General features: G+C 38.9%; 1 protein-coding gene across 2 annotated transcripts in view; it reads left to right on the top strand.

The window, feature by feature from the left end:
- The first annotated feature begins 1,228 nt into the window (after positions 1–1,228).
- LYST (lysosomal trafficking regulator) overlaps positions 1,229–23,933 on the top strand; it is a 163,972-nt gene continuing 141,267 nt past the window's right edge. For both annotated transcript variants that reach the window (XM_077751733.1, XM_077751732.1), the window contains exons 1-2: positions 1,229–1,288; positions 20,270–20,359. The gene's annotated coding sequence lies outside the window, so the exon portion shown is untranslated. The remainder of the gene's footprint in view (positions 1,289–20,269; positions 20,360–23,933) is intronic.

Genomic DNA, 23,933 nt, shown 5'->3' with positions numbered 1-23,933 from the left:
ATGATGGGTAGCCAAGATTGATAGTGCTTGTACAATGATCATAATATTAATAAAACTGCTATTTATCAAGTACCGCTGTATACTAGTCACCATACTAAATGCTTTCCATAGTTTACCATACTTATTTTTCACAACTGTCTCTTGAGGTACATATTAGGGACTCTATTTTACAAATGAGGAAATGAGTGCTCAGTGAAGTAAAGTAACTTTCCCAAAGGCACACAGCTAGGAAGTACCTGATTCTTTCTAGCCCCAGTCCCCTTATGCCCACTTACTAAACTATGCTGGACTTCTACAAAGGGGATCATTGGAGAAGAGAAACTCAGCTCTAAATCCTAGTATGTTGGGATTATTTTTTTTTTTTCATGGATAATAAAGCCCTCAGAAATAACAGATCTTGTGTGGAGAGGAAGACAGGACTTGTATGACAAAGTTCTCAATAAATGGAGATGAAAGTCAGTAGTTGACAACTGTAAATATAGCTATAATAGTCTTAGAAGTAGATAAAATGGATAATAATGAGGCACAAGTCACTTTGGGAATCAGACGATAACCAGAATAATACCGACTTGTCTTCTTGGCCTGGAATGTGGGTATATATAGTGATTTATTAAGAGGAGGAGATTAAATGCTCCTCTTGTGTAGAGGTAGAGGATACAGGGACATATCTTAGCAGCAGAACTACGGTCCCTAAAGCTAGGGAGTAAAGAGTCCAGGGAGGAAGAAACAGTCATCTAGTTGTGTATGAAAAATCAGAAAGGATGGGTGGGCAAGTAGGGTGATCATATAATTTATTGACTAAATAGGTTTTATTTTGCAGATGAAAGGAGTGTCACTAATAGTTACTCAGGGACAGCAGGCAGAAACTAGGGCTGTCCTAGGCAAATCAAGATGTAGTCATATCAGTGGTATGTAACGAGAGGAGCTATTATCTTGGAAAAGGGCCATGGATGTTGAGAATCAATGAATTGAGTCCTATGTTAGAGGGACATGAATGGAGCTTCCTAGCCTAAGATTATTCTCTCTAGCCCTATAATACTGCCCTGAAATGTTCTGGGTATGTCTTGTTCTAGAAGAGTCAGAAGATCTGAAGGAAGTTCTGGATTCATCTCTATAGGAAGATTTGGAGTCCATTAACACATAGGTGGTACTAGAAACCTTAGACGTGGATGAGATCATGAAAAGAGAACACAAAGAACCTGAAGTGAGGAAGAAGACAGAATCCAGAGGCTCACTGACATGAAGGAGCTGGCAAAGAAGAATCCTACTATGGAGGAGTGGTCAGAAGGTTAGAAGGAAAACTAAAAGAGATTTGTCATCTCACAAATCCAGAAAGAAGAGAGATTTAAGAAATGAATGATTAATAGTCTCATAGGCTTTATGCTCCTCAGAGAGGTCAAATAAGATAAGGACTGAAATGTGTCCATTGGATTGGATTTTGCAATTAGAAGGTTATTGTTGATCTTGGCCTGAGTGGTTTTGGTAGAGAAGTGTGGGCAACAAGTCAGACTGCAGTGCACAGAGAGGTGAGGGAGGCGAGGCGGGAGGACTGCTTCAAGTATAGCTTACCCTTGAGGAAGACAAGGATATCAATAGGATATATATGTATATCCTGATACTTGTATTTATATTTTTATTTATTTATTTTAGGCAGTGAAGAAGCCAGTGGGGATGAGGGGTTGAAAACTAGGAGAGGGGCGCCTGGGTGGCTCAGTTGGTTAAGCGTCCCAACTTCAACTCAGGTCATGATCTCATGGTTTGTGGGTTCGAGCCCTGCGTCGGGCTCTGTGCTGACAGCTCAGAACCTGGAGCCTGCTTCTGTTCTGTGTCTCCCTCTCTCTCTGCCCCTCCCCAGCTCGTGCTCTGTCTCTCTCTCAAAAATAAATAAACATTAAAAAAAATTTAAAAAAGAGAAAAAAGAGAAAACAAGAAAACTAGGAGAGAGCTAGATTTCCAAACAGTGCCTCTTAGTGATGTCTAGTTAGTAGTTTTGTTATAATGGAAAGAGGGTAAGTAAGAAGATACATTTTAAATCAAGTAAGACAAACTTTGTAATAACTGCAATTTATCAGAACCTGGAATAGGTAGAAAGTGGTTCTTGAAGATAGACCATTCCTAATTTGGTGAAATAGTGAAAAGTGACATCTAGGTTGTTGACTAACTCTAAGATTCTGTTTTTCTCCACATTTTTTGGGGGGGAGAGGGAGCATGCACATAAAGTTTATTAGTTCAGGATTCCTGATCCCATAACACTGATGACTTTTGTAATTTGTGTTAATTAATTTTTATTGAGTTCTTGGACCAAAGTTTCTTTTGCTAGATACGACATCAACACATCTCACAAACACTGTCAACACAACATTTTAGAGCTTGAAAAGTAACAAGAGATAATTAAGTCCCACCCTCTCATTTTATGGGGAATCAAAGATCTAGAGATGCTGGCACCCAGATTGAGGCACCGAGCCTTAGCCTGACTCTTATTCCAGAATTCTATCTTCTACAACCTGCTAGATTTTTATTCAGGCTACTTTCTTGTTGCTAAGGTATCTTCTCCTTTCATTCTTTGACTTGACAGACTGTAGAAGACTAACTTTGTAAATAAGTAAAATAGAGGTCTTAATATCTGGATTTATTGTGATAACAAAATGCTCTTCAGATCTTACCTGAAAATGATAACATGTTGTAAAATTATTTTTGTTATTTTTATTAAATTATTCCAAGAAGGGCTTGGAAAATTGAACTTTCTTTTAAGTTATCTGTTTTTGTAAAGTCTCTTTTAAGAAGTCTCTTCTCTTTAAGAAGCCAAAAAAGAATATAGGCTTCCAGACCATAAAAATGTGGTTTCTAGGAACAGCTTATCCAACTTCCTGGCTATCATTTTTGACTATCTCTGTATATTTCAACTGTCTAAAATCGTAACAGCAATATGGTTATTATATGCTAATAACCATATGGTACTTGTGAATATTAAGGTATATAAAATTATATTTGACATAATATATAACTTATATATATCATTTACATATATTATATATTGTATGTCATATATATTTGGGACAATGCTTGAAGTCATTTGATAAATACTGAGAAAAATCAGTGTTCTTTCCTTTTCCTTTTGGGTTTTTCTCTCTCTCTCTCCTTATTTTTGAAACATAATTAACATAGTGTTATATTAGTATCAGGTGTACAATAAAATGATTCAATGATTCTATATGTTATTCAGTGTTCATCATGAGAAGTGCACTCCTAATCCTCCTTACCTATTTCACCCACCCCCCACCTTCCTCTGGTAACCATCCATTTGTTCTCTATAGTGCAGAGTTTGTTTCTTGGACTGCCTGAGTGGCTCAGTCAGTTAAGCATCCGACTCTTGATTTTGGGTTAGGTCATGATCTCATGGTTCATGAATTTGAGACACACTTTGGGCTCTGCACTGACAGTGAGGAGCCTGGTTGGTATTCTCTGTCTGTCTGTCTTCTCTCTCTCTGTCCCTCCCCTACTCATGTTCTCATTCTCTCTCTCTCTCTCTCAAATAAATAAATAAACATTTTTTTAAAAAGAGTATTTCTTGGTTTGTCTCTCTCTTTCTCTTTTTCCCCCCCACTGCTCATTTATTTTGTTTCTTAATTTCCACATATGAGTGAAATCATATGGTATTGGTCTTTCTCTGCCTGACTTTTTTCACTTAGCATTATATTCTAGCTCCATCCTGTTGTTGCAAATGGCAAGATTTCATTCTTATTTATGGCTGAGTAATATTCCATTGTATATGCATATGACATCTTGTTTATTCATTCATCTAATGATGAACCCCTGGATTGTTTCCACATCTTGGCTATTATAAATAATGCTGCAGTAAACATAGGGGTGCATATATCTTTTTGATTAGTGTTTTCATTTTCTTTGGGTAAATACCTAGTAGTGGAATTACTGCATCATATGGTAGTTTTGTTTTTAATATTTTGAGGAACCTCTATACTGTTTTCCATAGTAGCTGTACCAGTTTACATTCCCACCAACCTTGCACAAAGATTCCTTTCTCTTTACATCCTCACCAACACCTGTTATTTCTTGCCATTTTGATTCTAGCCATTCTGACAGGTGTAAGATGATATTGTATTGTGGTTTTGATTTGCATTTTTCTTTTTTTTAAGTTTATTTATTTATTTTCAGAGAGAGAGAGACGGGGGTAGGTGGGGAGAGTCAGAGAGAGGGAGACAGAGAATCCCGAGCAGGCTCTGCGCTGCCAATGCAGAGCCCATCACAGGACTTGAACTCATGAACTCACAAGATCATGACCTGAGCAGAAACTAAGAGCTGGACGTTTAACTACCAGAGCCACACAAGTACCACAGATTTCATTTTTCTGATGATTAACAGTGTTTCATATTTTCATGTGTCTGTTGGCTGTATGTCTTCTTTGGAAAAATGTGTATTCAGGTCCTCTAGCCATTATTAGTCAGATTGTTTTTTGGTATTGATTTATGTTAAGTTCTTTATATGTTTTAAATGTTAGTCTTTTTTCAGATATATCATAGTAAGTATCTCTGCCATTTATTTGGTTGCCTTTTTGTTTTGTTGATGGTTTCCTTCCCTGGGCAGAAGCTTTTTATTTTGGCGTAGTCCAGTAGTTTTAATTTTGCTTTTGTTTTTTTCTTGACTTAGGAGATGTATCTAGAAAAATGTTTCTGTGACCAGTGTCAGAGACATTACTGCCTGAGCTCTTTTCTAGGATTTTTATGGTTTTAGGTTTTATGGTTTTATTTAGGTCTTTAATCCACTTTGAGCTTATTTCTGCATATGCTATAAGAAAGTCATCCAGGGGTGCCTGAGCGGCTCAGTCGGTTAAACATCTGACTTCAGCTCGGGTCATGATCTCTTGGTTTGTGGGTTCGAGCCCCGCATCAGGCTCTGTGCTGACAGCTAGTTCAGAGCCTGGAGCCTGCTTCAGATTCTGTGTCTCCCTCTCTCTCTGACCCTCCCCTGCTCATGCTGCCTCTATCTCTCTCTCAAAAATGAATAAAATATTAAAAAGGAAAAAAAAAAAGGAACAAAGTCATCCAGTAGAGATTGTCTTTTTCCCACTGTATTTTCTTGCCTCCTTGGTCACAAGTTAACTGACCATATAAGGCGTGGGTCTATTCTGAGCTCTCTATTCTCTTTTATTGATACATGTGTCTGTTGTTGTGCCAGTACCATACTGTTTTGATTACTATAGCTTTGTAGTATATGCTGAAATCTGAGATGTGATACCTCCAGCTGTGTTCTTTCTCAAGATTGCTTTGCCTAACTAAGTTAAGGGGATTCATGAACCCCTTTGTTGTGTCCCCTATACTGGAATTAAAAATTTTAAAGGCACTTAAAAAATAGATTGCTTTGGCTATTCAGGGTATTTTGTGGTTCTGTACAAATTTTAGTATTCTGTGTTTTAGTTTCATGAAAAATGTTGGTTATTTTTTCTCTACTTTTTAAAAATGTTTATTTAAAAAAAATTTTTTTTAAGTTTATTTATTTTGAGACAGAGAGTGCAAGTAGGGTAGAGGCAGAGAGAGAGGGGAGAAAGGATCCCAAGCAGGCTCCACACTGTCAGTACAGAGCCTGATGCAGGGCCCAAACTCACAAACCATGAGAACATGAACCAAGCCAAAGTCACATACTTAACCGACTGAGCCACCCAGATGCCCCTATTTATTTTTGAAAGATAGAGAGAGCACAAGCAAGGGAGGGACAGAGAAAGAGAGGGAGAATCTAAAGCAGGCTCCAGGCTCTGAGCTGTCAGCCCAGAGCCCGACACGGCTCAAACCCACGAACTGTGAGATTATGACCTGAGCCGAAGTCAGATGCTTAACTAACTGAGCCACCCAGACGACCCTATTTTTTCTCTACTTAAAATTTTTTTTAAATGTTTATTTATTTTTGAGAGAGACAGAGACAGAGTATGAGTGGGGAAGGGGCAGAGAAAGAGAGGGAGACACAGAATCTGAAACAGGCCCCAGGCTCTGAGCTGCCAGCACACAGCATGATGTGAGGCTTGTACCCACAAACTACAAGATCATGACCTGAGCCAAAGTCGGGCACTTAACTGACTGAGCCACCCAGGTGCTTCTATTTTTTTCTCTACTTTTAAGCCTATTTTTTGGGCATGGTTTAACCATGTCCCATCCCCGAGATAGTTGTTGGGATGGATTTGCTATTATTTTAGGAATTTGTTCTTATGTTTAACTGAATCAGAGTTAACTGTGTCTTTGCTTAGTGGAAATATATTTTAGTTAAATATATTTAAATTATCTGTGGTAGCATTTGGTTTTTGGCTGAATGTGTTGTTTTTAGTAATTAGCATAAGTGAAATCAATTCTTTATGCTCATTTGAGTGTTATGAACTTTTAAAGAGCAATAATAGTACATTAACTTTTTCCTTTCTTCTTCCTCTTCCATCTTTAAGATTGCTCTGATCAAAATGTGATTTGCTGCAATAGAATTTCTGTTAGTTCTGTAGGTTCACTTGTCTGAGTTCTGTAGATGGAAGAAGAATAATTTTAATTGCATACATATTATTTCAACAGTGTAATTACTGTGCTGAATTTGGATGAGTGTGAGATTAAAACAATGGTAAGAATGATTTCCTCTTTTATTATGTTAATGTGGCTTATTTGAAAGGGCTACAAAACATTTATCTGTTCATAAAATGCACTCATTGTTATTGCTTCTGGGTATTAATTCGTTGAAGTACGCAGTTCAGTGTATCCTGGGCAGTGGTAAGAGGAGGCTTTACTAGGGTAACTCCTAGAACAGCTGTGTCTATCTCTCAGCTTGCTCTTACCCTACTTTTCAATATTTACCTTTCTAGACTTGATTAGATCTTAAGTTCATTGTAACTTAGAGTTTATTAAAGATTAAAATCCTTTACTGTTTTCTGGATTTCCTCTCTAATAATACTTCCAAAGATGGTAATGCTGGTAACTGTTCTTTACATTTTTTCTGTTAGCCTTAAATATTTTGGAGAATATTTTTTTAAAAGTTTATTTATTTTGAGAGAGACAGAGTGAGAGAGAACTTGAGTAGGGGAGGGGCAGAGAGACAATCCCAAGCAGGTTCCTTGCTGTCAGTGCAGAGCCTGATGCAGGGCTCGACCTCATGATCTGCTAGATCATGAGGGGAGCTGAAGTCAAGAGTCAGATGCTTAACCAACTGAGCCACCCAGGCACCCCTGGAGAATATTTCAGAAGTTATATGTCCCATACAACTGAAACATGTTTATTTTTGCTATACTTTATTTCTAAAAATAGAATCCAGTAAGGTAGTTTTGATAAAACTTGATTATGCACAATTTAAGGAAACATTTAGAATACGTAATTTTAATCTTAAATTAACTTTGATGCTCTTACTGTCACTATATTACTATTACTATATTTCTGTTTTCTGAATGCTGTACTGTCATGAAAGTTCACAGCCTAAAAGATAATTAGAAACCATCTAGTCTTGGGGCACCTGGGTGGCTCAGTTGGTTAAGCGTCTGACTTCGGCTCAGGTCATGATCTCACAGTTCATGAGTTCGAGCCCCGCGTCGGGCTCTGTGCTGACAGCTAGCTCAGAGCCTGTAGCCTGTTCCAAATTCTGTATCTCCCTCTCTCTCTGACCCTCCCCTACTCATGCTGTCTCTCTGCCTCTCTTTCTCAGAAATAAATAAAACATTAAAAAAAAAATTTTTAAAAATCTAGTTTTGTATTTGTTTTTATTTATTTATTTTATTACTATTTATTTATTTTGAGAGAGCATGCATGCTCATGTGTGTGCATCTGAGCAGGGGCAGTGCAGAGAGAGAGGGAGAGGAAAAGAGAGAGAGAGAAGAGAGAGAGAGAGAGAGAGAGAGAAAATCCCAAGCAGGCTCTGTGCTGTTAGCACAGTGCCTAATGTGGCAGCAGATCTCATGAACTGTGAGATCACGACCTGAGCCGTGATCAACAGACATCAAGAGACAGACGCTTAACCAACTGAGCCATTGAGGTGCCTCTGTTTTTGTTTTAATATGTATGAATGGGGAGCAGAAAGGTTAAACATTTGCCTAGGATTCTAAAGATGTTTGAGGCAAAAACAGAAAAGCTAAAGTCCCTTGATTTTTAGTGTAGTATTCTTTATACTATACCACCAACCTCTTGAACATTTTAATGCACTTTATGAAAGTGATCTCCTAGCCAAAAGATGTCTTATATTCTGTGAATAGTGATAGTGTTTGGTTTCTAGTATGTAATTCATTTGTAACTTTAACCCTTCTTCTTTACATGTATCTACATGTATACCACAGTGGTAGAAACTAAGTTGTGATGATACTCCACATAGTAGAAAAATATATTAAGCATAGGTTAAAGTTGAAATGCATTTGCTTAATATATTTCTCTCTTTAATTTCTGTTTTCTATCGCTCTCAGTACCTGAGCCCTTCTCCCCTACTATCTATCTGTCCATCTTCATGGGTGGTTAGAGCGGTAGAGTAAGCAGCTGAATCTCAACTTGATCTCACTGCTAATCGTTCTTGATATGCAGTGTTTTATAACAGTAAACACATCTGTCTGTAATTGCCTCAACTAAATTGTTTTCAGAAGGGAAGCTCATTTTCACTGTGTCTATAAGAATTATGAAGGAATAAGAGGAATGTACACTTATGTGGTTCTTTACAGCTTCTGTATATCTCTGTTCAGTTTTTCTGAAACAATTTGCAGCGTCTTTTGCCTTATACAGAATAAATATTAAAAACTGATAATTACAGTGCTGCTATATAAAATATTTTCATTATTTTTATTTCACACTTAGGATAAGATCCCAACCTGAGTTTCTAGTGTTTCTTTAGGAGATATAAAAACCATTATTTCTAAAATTGATTTCAAGGAATTTTAAACTGTGTCCTCTGCATTATAATCTTTAAAATAGGAAGAATGAATATCCAAGATTTTATTGCTAAAGTTTTTTGTTTTTAATCTAAAAACATTCTGGTAATGGTTCTTACGTGTTTCTGTAGCACTTTCCTTTGTACTTTAAGTGCCTGCTATTGAACAGAAAAAGGTTTTTGTAAATATGTCTATTTATTTCTCAGAGTTTTAGCTGTGGGAAAATTTCCTATAGGAATTTGAATATTAAAATGTTTTTTAGTTAGTATTAAATGAATTGGTGTTTATTTGCTGAGCTCTTACTATCTGTGATACTGTATTAGTCAAAAAAGATTTTCTTTTTAAAACAAACCCTGAGATCTGATTTTCCTTCTTAAGGGAAGCGTAATCTCATTCGGAAAGAAACAATACAATGCCCTTAACACAAGGCGGTGAGTCCTAAGAGGCATGTAGAAAGTAATTAACTGGGAATTAATAGGAATTTCTGTAGGAGCAGCAACATGACAAAAAACATTAGTGAAATAGTGTTGAGACAGTGAGTACCCTGAGGAAGAGTTATGGGGTGCTGGGATGTGTTCTGAGATGTGCTGAGAGATGAGGAAGGTTCGAGGGCGGAGGGAACGACAAAGCACGATAATAAGGAGCTGGGAACTTATTCCCTAGGAATTGGAGTGTCATTTATTATTTTAGGAAACGTGAATGACATTTTTAGCAGCTGTAGAATTTGGATTGGATGGAAAGTAGACCAGGCAGAGTAACCAATTAATAGATTGTCAGCATTACAAGGGAGAGAGAGGATGAGGACCGGTGCGTGTTCAGGCATCCAGGCATTCAAGGTAATGATCAGAATTGCTAATAATTATTGATCATCCTACAGTCTGCCCCACCTTGTGCAATGCATTTTATGTGCGTTATCCCATGTAATTTAAATATTCACAGCAAGATATTCCTGGAACCAATACTACACTGTGTGTCAACTAACTTGAATTTAAATAAATAAACAGTGCTCACAGCAGAGGCAGCTGGGTGCTTCAGTTGATGGAGCGTCTGACTCTTGACTTCAGCTCAGGTCATGATCTGACAGTTGTGAGCTCGACCCCCTCCTTGGGCTCTGCGCTGAGTGTGGAATCTGCTTGGGATTCTCCCCCTCCTTGTCCCTCTGCCCCTCTCCCACTTGCTTGCACAAGCTTGAATGAATGAGTGAATGAATGAATGAATGAATATTCACAACAATTTTACATGCTCTTAGATAAGACTGTGACTTAGATGGAGGAAGCCAAGTAGCCAGGGTCACAGAGTTAGCAAGTAGCAGATGCAGAGGTGAACCAGCAAAGCTGTCAAACGGAAGAACTGACTGGGCCCCAGATGAAGTGCTATTCTGGTTTCTCCCTGAGTAACTGGGTAGAGGCCATCAACTGAAATAGGCGTGAGGAAGGAAGAGCTGGTTTGTTGGAGGGAGGAGTTCATGGTTGCTTGGGAGAATAGAAAGTTGTATGCAGAACACAGAGAGATTGCCTGAGTCTGCATCCTGCCTCTGACACTTAGTAGCTGTGTGACCTGAGGCAGTTGCTGACCCTCACAGCACTTTAGCTTCTGACATGTGACAAGTAGGGATACAAGTGTATTTATGAGATTGTTATGAGGAATAAACCAATTACTATAGTGAAGTGCTTACAGTAGTGCCTCATGTCTCATCATTTTAGAGGTTAGCTATAGCATCATCATCATTTTCATTATTCTGTAAAAATCCAGAGATCTGATTTGAAGATGTATGAGCCATTTGGTTTAAAGCTTCTATCACATTCCTCGTAGCAGAGTGTAAAGCGGCAGGAGATGGTTTACCTAGCGGAGTCTTTGCGGTTCTTTTTATTGCCACCTCACTGCAACTACAGTGTCTCAATTTCCATTCTCTTATGGTGCTCGGGATCAAACCCAGTTTCTTCGGAGATATCTGGTTGCCCAATTTGTTTTAGGGAAATGAACTACTTATTGAGGGCTTAACTTCAATACATTTTGGTGTGACTTCCTCTCAATTTACTTTAAAATTCTGCCTTGCTGCACATGGCTGGACCAGCTTTGTCGAATGACAGGCTGTGATGACGTCTCTCTGGGCCAATTACAGGTGTCCAGGCAGCCATGATGGAGAGTGTTAAGCAGGACTCCATGGGCTTATAGAGGGGGAGGGGAACAGGTGGTGGTGTCTGTCGACTCCCGAAATTGAAAACAAGTAGTATGTTCATTTTTGGGGGGCCACGGCTTAGATTTCCATGTGTTGCCCCAAACTACTGCCCTTTTCATTTTACTGAGTTTCTTTATCAGCCTAAACAATAGTATGTAAATTGAAAATATTTCAGCACAGTTTTGCATTTCATACTACAAATACACAAGTACATAATACAGAATAAAAGTAGGAACAGTACTACTGTTCTCCCCCCCCCCACACACACACACTTACTTGTTAAGAATTAGTGTAGTTCTACATTTTTAATATGGAACATCTACACCAGAGCCGACTTCTATGTCTAATGGTCCTCTTATTTTTAATTTGGGTTAGAGCTGAAGGTGTTACTTCTTGTTATAATGTAAATACTTCTTTCTAGGAGGAGCAGAGTTTTGTGGGTTTTGTTATTTTGGGTTTTTTTGGTTGGTTTGTTTGTATTGCTGAAAGAGAAATGTGGAAACATTTGGAAAAGGATAACATGAAGCTATAGAATACCTTGAGAAGTTTGGGGTGGCAGGATATTTGGCTGTTTGTCGAAACAGCATAGGACAGAGAGGCTGGATTACTGCCTACTTGCACTTGATCTTAGTGCAACAAACATAAGTTTATAGAGAGAGGTTCTTGAAGCATGTTTCCAGTCGTGCAGATTGAAACCTAGTGGACTTGAGTAAAAGTTCTGGATAGCATTCAAAGATAGCATTTAGTGTGAAGGAAACTTCTTTGCCCATTGCCTAATTTTTAATTGACCTGACAGAAGTAGAAAAGCTGTGTCTTGGTTACTAAACTTGGTTATTTTCGTTCTACTTAAGTGGCTCTTAAACATATCATGTAACTCCCAAAACAGCTGTCATGGGGCCTGACCATGGACTGTGGAGCTGTGGGCTTCAATTTTTGTCACCTGTAGAATGTGGTTGGAGAATATGATGTCTAACTTTTCTGCCATTGTGAAAATGTATGATTCTAACTTATTCATATTCATACCTTTATTTATGTCACTTATGAACTGATATAGTGTTATCAATTGTTTTCTCCTAGGCGTTTTTAAGTTTAGTGTTTTATTACAAAGAATATATGAGATCTTTGGGAAAGTCACTAATCAGTCTCAATTCAGTATAGATTGAACTCCGGAGAGATGGCAGTTAGCGTGATTAGTAGTCCATAACAACCAGCCCTTATTTTCAAGAAGTCTGCTTCAAATAGTGTCAGGTCCTGATTCAAAAGATTCACTGAATATTATTCTGTGTAGTATTGTATTCAGTCCTTACAATAATCCTCTGGTTGATAGCAGTCTCTTCCTTCTTGGTACATAATACATTTCTTAAAAGTATTCTTTCCAATGGTAATTTCTCTAATGCTATTATAATTAAGAAATTTGGGCAAGTACCTAATTATTTTAAAAATGAATTTAGCAGGATTTTGGCATTTGGTTAAAGTTAGGAATTGAGTCCTTCAGGTGTTACAATTTCCTGAGGAAAATGTATGATTTATGATGAGGCTCTAAGAATAAAGTTCATTATTATAAACTTTTTTCTTGTCTTTTTCCTCTTCTCCTTTTCTGTAAAAGTCACAAGACAGGGAAAAGACAAAATGTACAGGTACTCCCTACTTTTATTTTCAGTGCTTCCTTGGAAACTATATGGTCATAGAGCCTGACATCAACATTTCCATACACACTGTGGTGAGGAAAGGGCGTGATGATCTTTTTCTTCCTGCAGGTGGCGCTCTCCGCTGTCCATCTAGCGCCGAGCATTTGAAGAGAACCGTAATAGTTACCAAGAACGTTTATTGACGTTATGTAATCTTCGAAGATCCACAGAGTAACTAACTCTGTGGGACAGTTTATGGAAAAGGAAGCCAAACTTGACACAGCTCTGTGAGGCAGCTAGTACTTGGTAGGTTCCCAACCCCCTGCCTGTAGTTTCACCACTGTCACAATGCTGACTGACTCTTCAGAGCAGATTTAGAACCTAGGGAAATACAGTGAGTAAGCAGATTAGTAAATATTTATTAAATAAGAAATAAATTTTGGTTGAATTTATGAATGAATGCATGAATGAGTGAGTGATAGATTTGATAGTTCTTAGGGAGGAAACTTGGTGACTTAGAGAACCTTTCTTATCCTGTTGTTGAGCTTGAGATTTTATTTTCAATGGTAAATATAACATTATTGGTAGCACTGATTAAAACATAGGAATGACAGGTATTAAAAAATGCCTCAAACTGAAGAATATCTGTGGTAATGTGGTTTAGGGGGAAGGTATCATAGTTTTATACTGTATGTCAAGGAAATGACTATGTCAAAATCTGCCAGACTGACAGTGATAGCTTAATTCTGTGATCTTTTGGAAAGTAGGCTGTGGAAATTAATTACAGAACCAGAACAGAGCTAAGATATCCTAGTCAGCTATCCACATGTCTGTGGGAAGTCTCACTCAGTAAAAGCAGGGCTGCTATTGACTTACTTCATTGACCATTTCATTTCTAGAAGGTTAAGGAAATAATCAGGGGAGCGGATAACTCTGAGCCTAGTTTTGACCCACAATGAGGGCAAATTAGACAAGTGAAAATAATGGGAATCCTGGGAGAAGTCCATGTCATTCATTTAACAAATTCAACAAAAGGTTGTGCTATATACGATGCTAGATGCAGTAAATGCAGCAGACAAAATCCCAGTCATCAAGGAGCTTTCATTCTAAGAGCTAATAACACTGATCTGTTGTCCAAAAAACTAGCCTCATGGGTACTTAACTGCAGTGACCTTCACTTGCGTTTCAGACACCTACTTGCAAGTCACACTCTGGGCAATGCCCCTATCTGGAACTGCTTGTTACAGAAATCTAAATATTCCTATATCCTCATTCCCTCATTTTCTTCCTTTTTAACATTCTCTAATTTTTTTTATCCCTTAATCTCAGAGACATGGGTTGCCGGTATTTCAATTTGTGTGTCAGCATCTGCCTGGCCTCTTTCTCTTTCCTACCCAGTCTATATCCCAGTTTTGACCATATGGATTGTTCTCTCACTGTACTCTTGATTCCCTTTCCCTTTCACTTCTGCTGCCTCACCCACCCAAACTCCCATTTCTATGTCAGTGATACAGTCTGTGTCATCTACTATTAGATCCAAGCAGCGAAGCCCTGCGGGAGAATCTCAGACATCTGAGAAAAGTGCCACTACCCAGAGTTCATGGTTTTCAACCTCTGCTGAGCTCTGAGCCCACCAGGAGGTCCGTTTATTCATCCTTGGTCACTACTCTCTTCATCCTTGCTTTCCTGTTTCTCGTTTTGCATTTTGATACCACACATACCATAATTCTCTCAGGCACTTGACTTGAGCTGCTCTTTCTGTCTGCAATGCCTTTCTACCCCCCTTTTCTTTTCCCCCTTTACGTGTTTAACTTTTACTGAAAGATTATGTCCTTCATGAAGCTTCCCTGACTACTCAAGTTGGGTTCAGTGTCCCCTTATCAATATACAATACCTGTGTATTGGTTTGCCTTTGTCACCATAATGGGACTTTCTTAGGGGCAGAGACGGCAATTACTTTTACATTTTGTATTCTTAGTGTCTAGCACAAAGTGGGTGTTTTAGTAAATGGTAGCTAAATGAATCAGTAAAAAAAAAAAGAAGAAGAGGAATATGGAGCAATGCTGGAATTTAGAGAATTAGAAATACAGAGTTCCTAAATTTCAAAGAAAAGATAGATAAGATGCCATGGATCTAGTCTCCAGAAGGGAAGGTGGTCACAAGGTGGCCGTAGACAGTTTTTACTGAACCATTGGAAATAATGTGAAGAAGAAAGAGGTAAAATGGCCAGATGAACTCATATTTTAAAATAATATGTGGAGAAGAAGGAAAGAAGGATATGAAACAAAAATATGTAGATGTAGGTACAGATCTCACATATAAAAGAGGAATACAGGGATGCTGGGGTGGCTCAGTTGGTTAAGCATCTGACTCTTGATTTCAGCTCAGGTCATGATCTCAGGGTCATGAGATTGAGCCCTGCATTGGGTTCTTTGTTGGGCATTGAGTCTGCTTAAGATTCTCTCTCTCCCTTTACCCCCCATTTTTCACCCTGCATCCCCTGCCCCTGCTCACGGACATGTGCATGCTTTCTCTGTCTCAAAAAAAGGGTGGTGGTGGATGGAATACAGCACTAAGAATAATGAGCTGAGGTTTTGAAAGAGGTTGAGGGTGACCTTTTACATTTTATATGTAGAAGATGAAAACAGCAAGCAAATAATAGATTTTTCTTTTAAATAAACTCACCCCCAGAGAGTAGCTAGCTATACTTGTGATGAGCACAGCATAAAGTATAGAGATGTTGAACCACTAATTTGTGTACCTAAAACTAATGTAACATTGTGTCAGCTATATACACAATGTTAAAAAAAAAAAGGTAAAAAAAATACACAAAAATCCTGACCCTACAATTGGATACAGAGAGTAAATGAAAATTCTTGGCTTCCATTGTGTTTCTGACTTCTTTGATAATGAAGAATTATCTATACACAGACTAATAAGACTGGACGTAAGAATAATAATAGGAGNAGGAGATTGTATTGACTGCTCTAAATGAGTTCCCATCTCAGGTTCAAATTCTGAGAAAATGTGTTAATGTCATTGACGAACTGGTAATCTTGAGTCATTGTGGAGAATTTGAAAACTGTTAGAAGGCNTATATATATAAATTTATATGTGTGTATATATATATATATATATATATACACACATGAACATAGATTCCATAGATTTTAGTGAGCTTGATGCTACCTCCACAGAAGATTCTGGAGATTCTTTTGAAAGAGTCTCAAATACTTACAGAAGGAAAAGATGAGCTGTAAGGGTTACAGGGATTTTCTAAGAATAATTCGTTGCAGGTAGCCCAGTTTCCACTTTGGGCAGGGACAGGTTAGGAGAAGCTGAGGCTGTGATGTATCTAGACTCCCATATGGTATTTGACATCATCCATTCTATTATTCCGAGTGTGGGAACACGTCGGGGCACTGCTCTGTGGTACAGGGCCAGGGATTCAACACCCGAACTCAATCTTAGTCACTAATGGCAGCCCAGGGGGAATTCTCTCATGGGTTGCTGCTGTTTTTGACCCTGTTCCACTCATCGGTTAACACCTCCTCCTACTTCTCACTCTCAGCCGTCAACCTTGCAGGTCGTTTCACCAAGAAAAAAGAAGAGCCCAAATCAAGCTTGGTCGCTTCTCTGCCAGAGCTGCTAATCTTCCTGCGTGTACTCGTGTACCCTGCCATCCTTTTGTTCCATTACGTGAACTGTCCGTGTTCCTAGCACTTGTGCGTTGAATACTCTTCATGTCGCCTACTCACTGCTCCAGCAGTAACCTCCTCTCATTCTAGCTTTTCATCTATTTTCCTTCCTCTGTTGGAGAAACATGCTATACAAACATGCTAGAATAGTATCTCAGCTTACAGACGTGCCATAATGTCATTCATTTAAAAAAAAAAAGGCACCATTTCCCCACCCCATGTTCCCTTCAAGCTACCACCCATTTCCTTGCCACCCAATGGCAGAACTTCCCAAAACAGCTGTCTTAAACTCCTTGCCTCCATTTCCTCACCACTCTCTGCCACTCCACTGAGACTACTCTTCGACAAGGTTGTCAGTAACTTCCATGTTGCTAAATCCTGTGGTCATTTCCCAGTCTTCATCTTACTCAACTGTCAGCAATATTTGACACAGTTGATCAGTCTTTCCTGTTTCAAGCTTTCTTTACCTGGTTTCCGGGAGGCCCCACTCTCCTCTAAGTTTTCTCCTGCCCTACCTGCTACTCCTTCTCAGTGCCCTGTGCTGGATCCTGCTCCTCTTCCTGACTTGGGGATGCTAACCCCAGGGCTGAGCCTTAGAATCTCTTCTCTGCTTCATTTATACTCATTTTCTAGTTCTCCGCCGATCAATACTATGGCCACTAGCCACAGTCCTGTCATTGTAGAAAGTTCTGTTGGACAGCACTGCTCTGGGTTATTTCATCCACCTAGTCCTGTTAAAAATACTTCCAGAGGCTGATAACTCCCATATTGATTCACCAGTTCCAGCCTCCCCACTTGAACTCCAGTTTGGTATATCCAGGTGTCTCCTTGGTTTCCAAGTCACCTATCAGACTTGGCATAGCTAAAGTAGAACTTTTTCCCCTCCCATCCTGCTCTCCTGTTTGTCTTGTCAGTCACCAAACAGTGCTGTTCTTCACACAGCCTTTAAAAAAACCTTGTGGACTTTTTGGGGTGGGGGGCAGATGGGAAGGAGACTTCCATTCTTAGGGAGAAACAATTCTAGGGGAACAGTTCTTTTTCATCTTTCCACACCTTACTCCAGTCCCTGGCAAGTGGGAATGAGTAACTCTTCTCACTCTTTGTAATAATTTTTAACTTCTCTTGCATTCAGTATCCAATGCATCAAACATAAACTAATCTCAGAGCCCTGGGATGCTTTTCCCAGATGCCCACATGACTCATTTTCTTACTTCATTCAGGCTTCAGCTCAGATATTACCTCTTTAGACATTCTTTGTCACCCTATTGCTATGGAATTGCTATGACAGTAGCATTCCAGTCACTCTGTTCCTGCACTCTTTTATTTTTTTATAACGCTTAGCTCTGCCTGACATTACAATATATTTGTTTTCCATCTGTCTGTATATCACTGGAATCCATGAGGGTAGGGAATTTGTTTTTGCTCTGTTCCCAGTGCCAAAAGTAGGAGCCGGCAGGTTGTAAATGTTCCATAAATATTTGTTGAATTAAATGCCATATTAATGAAATTTCTGATGAAATAAAACTAGGAGATATAGCTAATACATTGTCAGGGTTTTGCTTTTTGTATTAGCCATTCATGTTTTATACTTTACCAGGCACTGTATTAGAAAAAGTGAAACTTAAGGGCGCCTGGGTGGCTCAGTTGGTTAAGAGTCCGACTTTGGCTCAGGTCATGATCTCATGGTTTGTGAGTTTAAGCCCATTGAACTCTCTGCTGTCAGCTCAGAGCCCACTTTGGATCCTCTGTCTCCCTTTCTTTCTGCCCTCCCCCCCCCTCAAAAATAAACATTAAAAATTTTTTAAAAAAAGAAAAAGTGAAACATTATTTTCCTGATGTCATTTATATGACTACAGGTATTTTGTTATGCTTTTCATTTAAGAATATAAAAATTCTGATAATATTAAGAGAAAGTTTTATTTATTTATGACACTATAATAATAGTTGCATTAGAGGCTGAATGTGATAGGGCGCCTGGATGGCTCAGTCGGCTGAGCATCCAACTTTTGATTTCAGCTCACGTCATGATCTCATGGTTCATGAGTTTGAAGCTCATATCTGCCAGCACAGAGCTTCTCCTCTCTCTCTCTCTCTGCCCCACCCTTGCTTGCTTGCTTGCTCTGTCTCTCAAAATAAATACTTAAAAAAAGAAGTTGAATATGATAGTAATAATGATTTTTAAATTTGGTATTTTAGCTATAAAGTACGAAAAGGAATAAGACAGGGTCCCTGGTCTTAAAGAATTCATGACCTAGAAGGTAAGACCCTCATAAGTAACTACAGGCTGTTTATGTAGTTTGGAAACAGAGGCAAATACATATAATGCCCTAAGGATATCTTCAGTCTAGTTTCCAAAGCTGTATTTGCAAACTTCATGGCCCTCCGGTATCATACGGGATGATAAAGGTCAGAGGCAGCTGGGGGTATGATCGTGGTGGCAGAGGGTGGGGTGTGGGGGAAGGGCACAGCTGACTCTGCTGGCTGATGGAGGTACACTCCTGGACAGAAGGAAACTCCATGGATATCCAAGTGGGGCTGCACAAAATATAGATAAAGAAGCCACCCCAGTTTCGAGTATTAGAGAAGTCCCTCAGCGTGGCCTGAAAGTGCTCCCTGCTAACAAGAGAAACCCACGGATCCGCTGTCTGTCAGCTTCCACTTCTAGTGGCCATGCTGAGTTACCTGGGTCACCACAGCATCACACGTGGCATAGCCAATGGCTCCGCCTTATAATAGTCAAAACAATTAATAAAACACCATGCTTATGCTCATAAGTTGATTGGTAACTTCCCTTTCTATAATTTTAGAGTTTAAGATATCGGGGTGATTTTTATTAGTTCAGGATGCAGCTGGAGCAGGTACGGAAGGGGTACTGAGACTTCATCCCAGGGCTTTTTCGGTTGGTTGAGCGGTTGATGGACTGGCGTCTGGTGCTCGGAGTGGGGGAGTGGGACCGAAATCTAGCCTGTGTGCTTTGCTAGCTGTGTTCCTGATGTGGGGCTGCAGCAGTCTGGGAAAGGATGTCTTTTCCTGCATCACATGAAGCCCTGTGTGATTGAACAGCTAATCCCGTTTCCTGCAGACTTTATCTTCAAGTGTCCAGAACGGTGTGGTACAAGTACAGTTTGCCAAACTGAAGGGAATTCAAGGAAGTTCTATAGCTTTGAGCATCTTGAAAGAATTAAAGATCATTCTGATTTAAAAACTTGTGGTTCAAAATAAACGTTCATGGTTGTCTTGTAACTGTATTAAGAAAATATTTTTTATGCCTCTGTCTAGTCAAAGCTATAGAGGAGCAGAAAACTGGTAACTAAACAGAAGCATCTTGCTGCTATACCAGTAGCAGGAATTTATCCTTTAGTATTCTAGAAATAGCCTTCATTGTATTGTACACAAAAGATTAATTCATTTTTAAAAATTCAACAAGGATATGAAATTTAGTGGGAGTTTATTTATTCATTGTTTGGTTTTAGTATTTTTCTGAGTTTTCATAGATCCTCCAGTGCCTTTCACAGTCACAGGAGAGTAGTACCCTGGCTCCCCATGGCATGCAGATGGTGTTCCACTGCCTCCCCGATCCCAGTGCTCAGAAGACTGACCCTGGTCTGCTTCTCCTTCCTTTGTAGTTAACTGGTGATTTCTCTGAGGTTGTAAGGAGTTGGGAGCAGAGGAGGAGGAAGGAGCTGTGACCAAGTCGCCTTGTTCCGATCACGTTCCAACACTCCCTGTCTCAAGATTCCATTCTTGTGTTCTTGAGGTTCAAAGAATCTCTTGGCTTCTTTTACATCAAATATGAAGAATGGCCATTGATTTTTGTGTCAGAGCTTTATTAAAATTATGTGTTTTACTATTACCATTAACATGTTTGTCTTTTTTCTAATAGGTGAAGTTTTATTCTAAGAATATTTGTTGCACCTGGTTCATGAGCTCAAATCATAAAGACTCTAAATGTTACAGAAGTGTTGAGAGATTGGTAAGTATTTAATGTAATAGATATTAACAGAATACTTGTTTCAGTGTAACCCTTTGAAACTACATAGTTATTTGACATTAATTAAACCCCAAAATACAAACAACTAACCTTTCTTTTCCTGTAGTAGAGATGGACATATAAATTACGGTGTATTCATACAATGGCATGTTGCACTATGGTTTATAGGACACATAATGTGAAGAGGGAAAAGCAAAAGTTATAAAAGGATACATATAGTATACTAATTATATACATTTTAAAAATAGTTAAAACAATATTGAATATTTTTCTGGCTATAAAAACATGTATAGAAATATTAAACACCTGGGGTGCCTGGGTGGTGCAGTCGGTTAAGCATCCGACTTCGGCTCAGGTCATGATCTCACGGTTCGTGAGTTCGAGCCCCGTGTCGGGCTCTGTGCTGACAGCTCATCTTGGAGCCTGTTTCAGATTCTGTGTCTCCCTCTCTCTCTGACCCTCCCCTGATCACGCTGTCTCTCTCTCTCTCTCAAAAAATAAAATAAAACATTAAAAAAAAAAAAGAAATATTGAACACCAACTAAGGAGAGGAAGAAGTTGGGTGGGGTGTGGCTTTCCTGTACTGTAAGGTTTGATTTCTTTGAACACACGCTCACACACACACAAACTGATCTGAACACAGCATAATGCTTAATACTTGCTGAGCCTTGAATAACCTCATGTTATTCATTCTTTGTACTTCACTGGGTATTCAAAATATTTTTAAAAATCTTTTTAAAATACCATGCAGTCATCTTTTCAGTTGGCATTCAGAATGGCTGAAAGGCATTCAGTGAAATTCAGTATTCCTATTGATGCATCAGAAGAAATGAATATTTCTTAATGTGCAGAGCAAAAGTGTCCCCTGTCACCCCTACTAATGTTGTTCTGCTAGTGCTTTCTACCACTGTTAAATGGAAGAGTGGAAAGCGTGTGAATGTCAGATAGTAGAATTCAGAATTTTTGTTATTTGTAAATTAGAGGGTTTTATATCTGGAAATTTCAAAAAGTATTAAGAGTTAGTAAGAGGTTTGGATATATGATTACTATATCAAAATAAGTCTACTTCCTATTTGCCTCCTATAAACCAGTCTCTATCCTACTTAGAATGTATAATGGAAACAAAATCCTATTTAGAATAACAGCGAAAACCACAAAACACCCAGGAGCAGACCTAACAAGAAACGTGTAAAATCTAATACGTGAAGTTGCGGCAATTTCCACCACAAGGACATAGAGGATGAATGTGCAAGTGGTGTACGGATGTTCATTGCAGCTCTGTTTATGATAATAAAAACTAGGAATAGCCTCAATCTTCAATAAGAGACTGACTGCATAGTTAATAGTACATCTGTATAATGAAACTCATGTCACATACACCTCTAGCAGGATGCCAGGGAGTAAGGAAGAGTGAAAACATGTCCACAATATCTACGTGAACCAAAACAGATAATAGGTCGTTTATATATAAGACCGTATTTATGTAACTGTGTGTGTATTTTAGGACATTAAAAAACCAGGAATAACTTACATTTCTGCATGGATTATAATGGTTTTGGCTGACCCGGCATCCATCTTGTGCTTTTAGGAAGTGGGATTGAAATAATTTCTTCACTAATTGTCCTACCTAAATATTCATGTTAATTATCATAATTTCTAGAAAATTGACCCTAATTATTACCACGATGCTTAGGTCTGTCAAATTTTTAATATTGCTCAGGTTGCAGTGGGCCGTGCACTTAGTGGTGCCCAGTGAGCCCTGGTGGCAAGCTGCCCTCGCGAAGGGGCTGTTCTGCCTGCTCACGAGTGAACTGGGTCACGGCTCTTCATGCCAGCACTTCCATTGAGTTACATGTGCTGTCAGTACAATATCTGATGAGTTTTAAATATTTCCGGGTTGTTTCCATAAACTTTTTGCTGATCCCATCTGGTAAGATCAAGAAAACACTTGCATCAAAACTTACAGAATGATGTCAACGTCTCCGGGAGAAAACCCCGGGAGCAGAGGGGTAGTACTCGTAGGAGATGGTGCAGGGGACTGTCTTGGTGGCCCAGAAGGTGATATTGTATGGAAAATTCTAAGTGATGAGAAGGCATTGTGTTCTGCTTCAGTTAGCGGTGTTATTTCTGTTTTAGTGGGACACTAAAACTATTTACCTTATGTAAATAATTATGTGCCTTAAAATAATGACAGATTGGGGTGCCTAGGTGGCTCAGTTGGTTAAGCGTCCAACTTTGGCTCAGATCATGATCTCACAGTTTGTGGGTTCGAGCCCTGTGTCAGGCTCTGTGCTGACAGCTAGCTCAGAGCCTGGAACCTGCTTCAGATTCTGTATCTCCCTCTCTCTCTGACTCTCCCCTGCTCATGCTGTCTCTCTCTCTCTCTCAGAAATTTAAGAAAAAAAAAAATCAGTGACAGATGAGGTGAAATAAGTTAATAAAATTAGATAACTATGGACTGAATATAAACTCACTCATATTGTTATGTACATATTATGATATGTAATTAATATGTATTATAAATTATAAATTATTTGATGTATTGAATACTTTTACCTTATGAAAGCTTATAGAGAACCAGTATTTATGTAAGAGAGGTTATTGTTGCAATTTTGGGTAAATGAGTAATGTACATTTTTTTTATCCTTTTCTTTTTCCTAGTGATCACTAATACTAAAAACAATGATCTTTATTATGCTAAAGAAGGGATTGTTATTGTAATAATACCTAGAATTATGATGGGGATCCAGGAATTAAATCACTCAGGCCCAGGAATGAACAAGAACCAAAATTATTAGGAATTTCTTAGGTCTCTCCCTTTCATGTTTGTCGGCTTCTCTTTGTATCCTGCTGGTTCATTTCCACACAGTTGACTTATTCTGAGCCTCAGCCACCTCCTAATAACCATCATATGCCCATATTTATGTGACTTTTCTGCACATCAACTATGTCCCTTAATTCAAATTCCCATGAGAAAGAAAGCAAGCCTGTTTAGCTTACTGCCTCTTTGCAAGCTGCATCCTACAGGTCGCATCTTGCAGCCAGATGTGTGTTGGCTGTTCCTGAATCAGGCGGCTTTGGTTGAGGAGAGATCAGACGCTGGCCTTGCCCCTTGGCAGTAGGCGTGGTCACATGGTCCACTGCCTTCTCAGCAGGGGCTCTGAGGTGGGCTCCTGCCAACAATATGCATCTTCTTTCATTTAATCTCTTCAGGTTAAAAAGTTTTTAAAGGTTACTGGATGTCTCAAAAGTATCTTTAGCCCTAAGATGAAACTGTTCTGAGATACTTTGGAGATTTTGTTGTGCATGATTTTTCCGTTATAAATAGTTCCACGTTTTTTCCCCTTTATACTGGTGTTTCTCCTCCCTTTTGTCTGCTTTTTGCCTTATTATTTTTCTTCATTTTAAAATGTCACATTGCCCTTTATTTGACTTAAATGTGTAGTAAGAAGTGAAGTGGCATAACTTAAGCTGCTAGAATTCTTTCATTTTTATTTACCTGGTGGTAAATCCTTTTTCCCTCCATTAACTGAACTCTGTGGTGTTTGGCACGGGG

The sequence above is a fragment of the Crocuta crocuta genome, unplaced genomic scaffold (assembly GCF_008692635.1).
Source record: "Crocuta crocuta isolate KB4526 unplaced genomic scaffold, BGI_CrCroc_1.0 scaffold59-1, whole genome shotgun sequence".
NCBI classification, from domain to species: Eukaryota; Metazoa; Chordata; class Mammalia; order Carnivora; family Hyaenidae; genus Crocuta; species Crocuta crocuta.
Note: the sequence above shows the minus strand (reverse complement) of the source record. Positions and strands in the feature narration are given on the sequence as shown.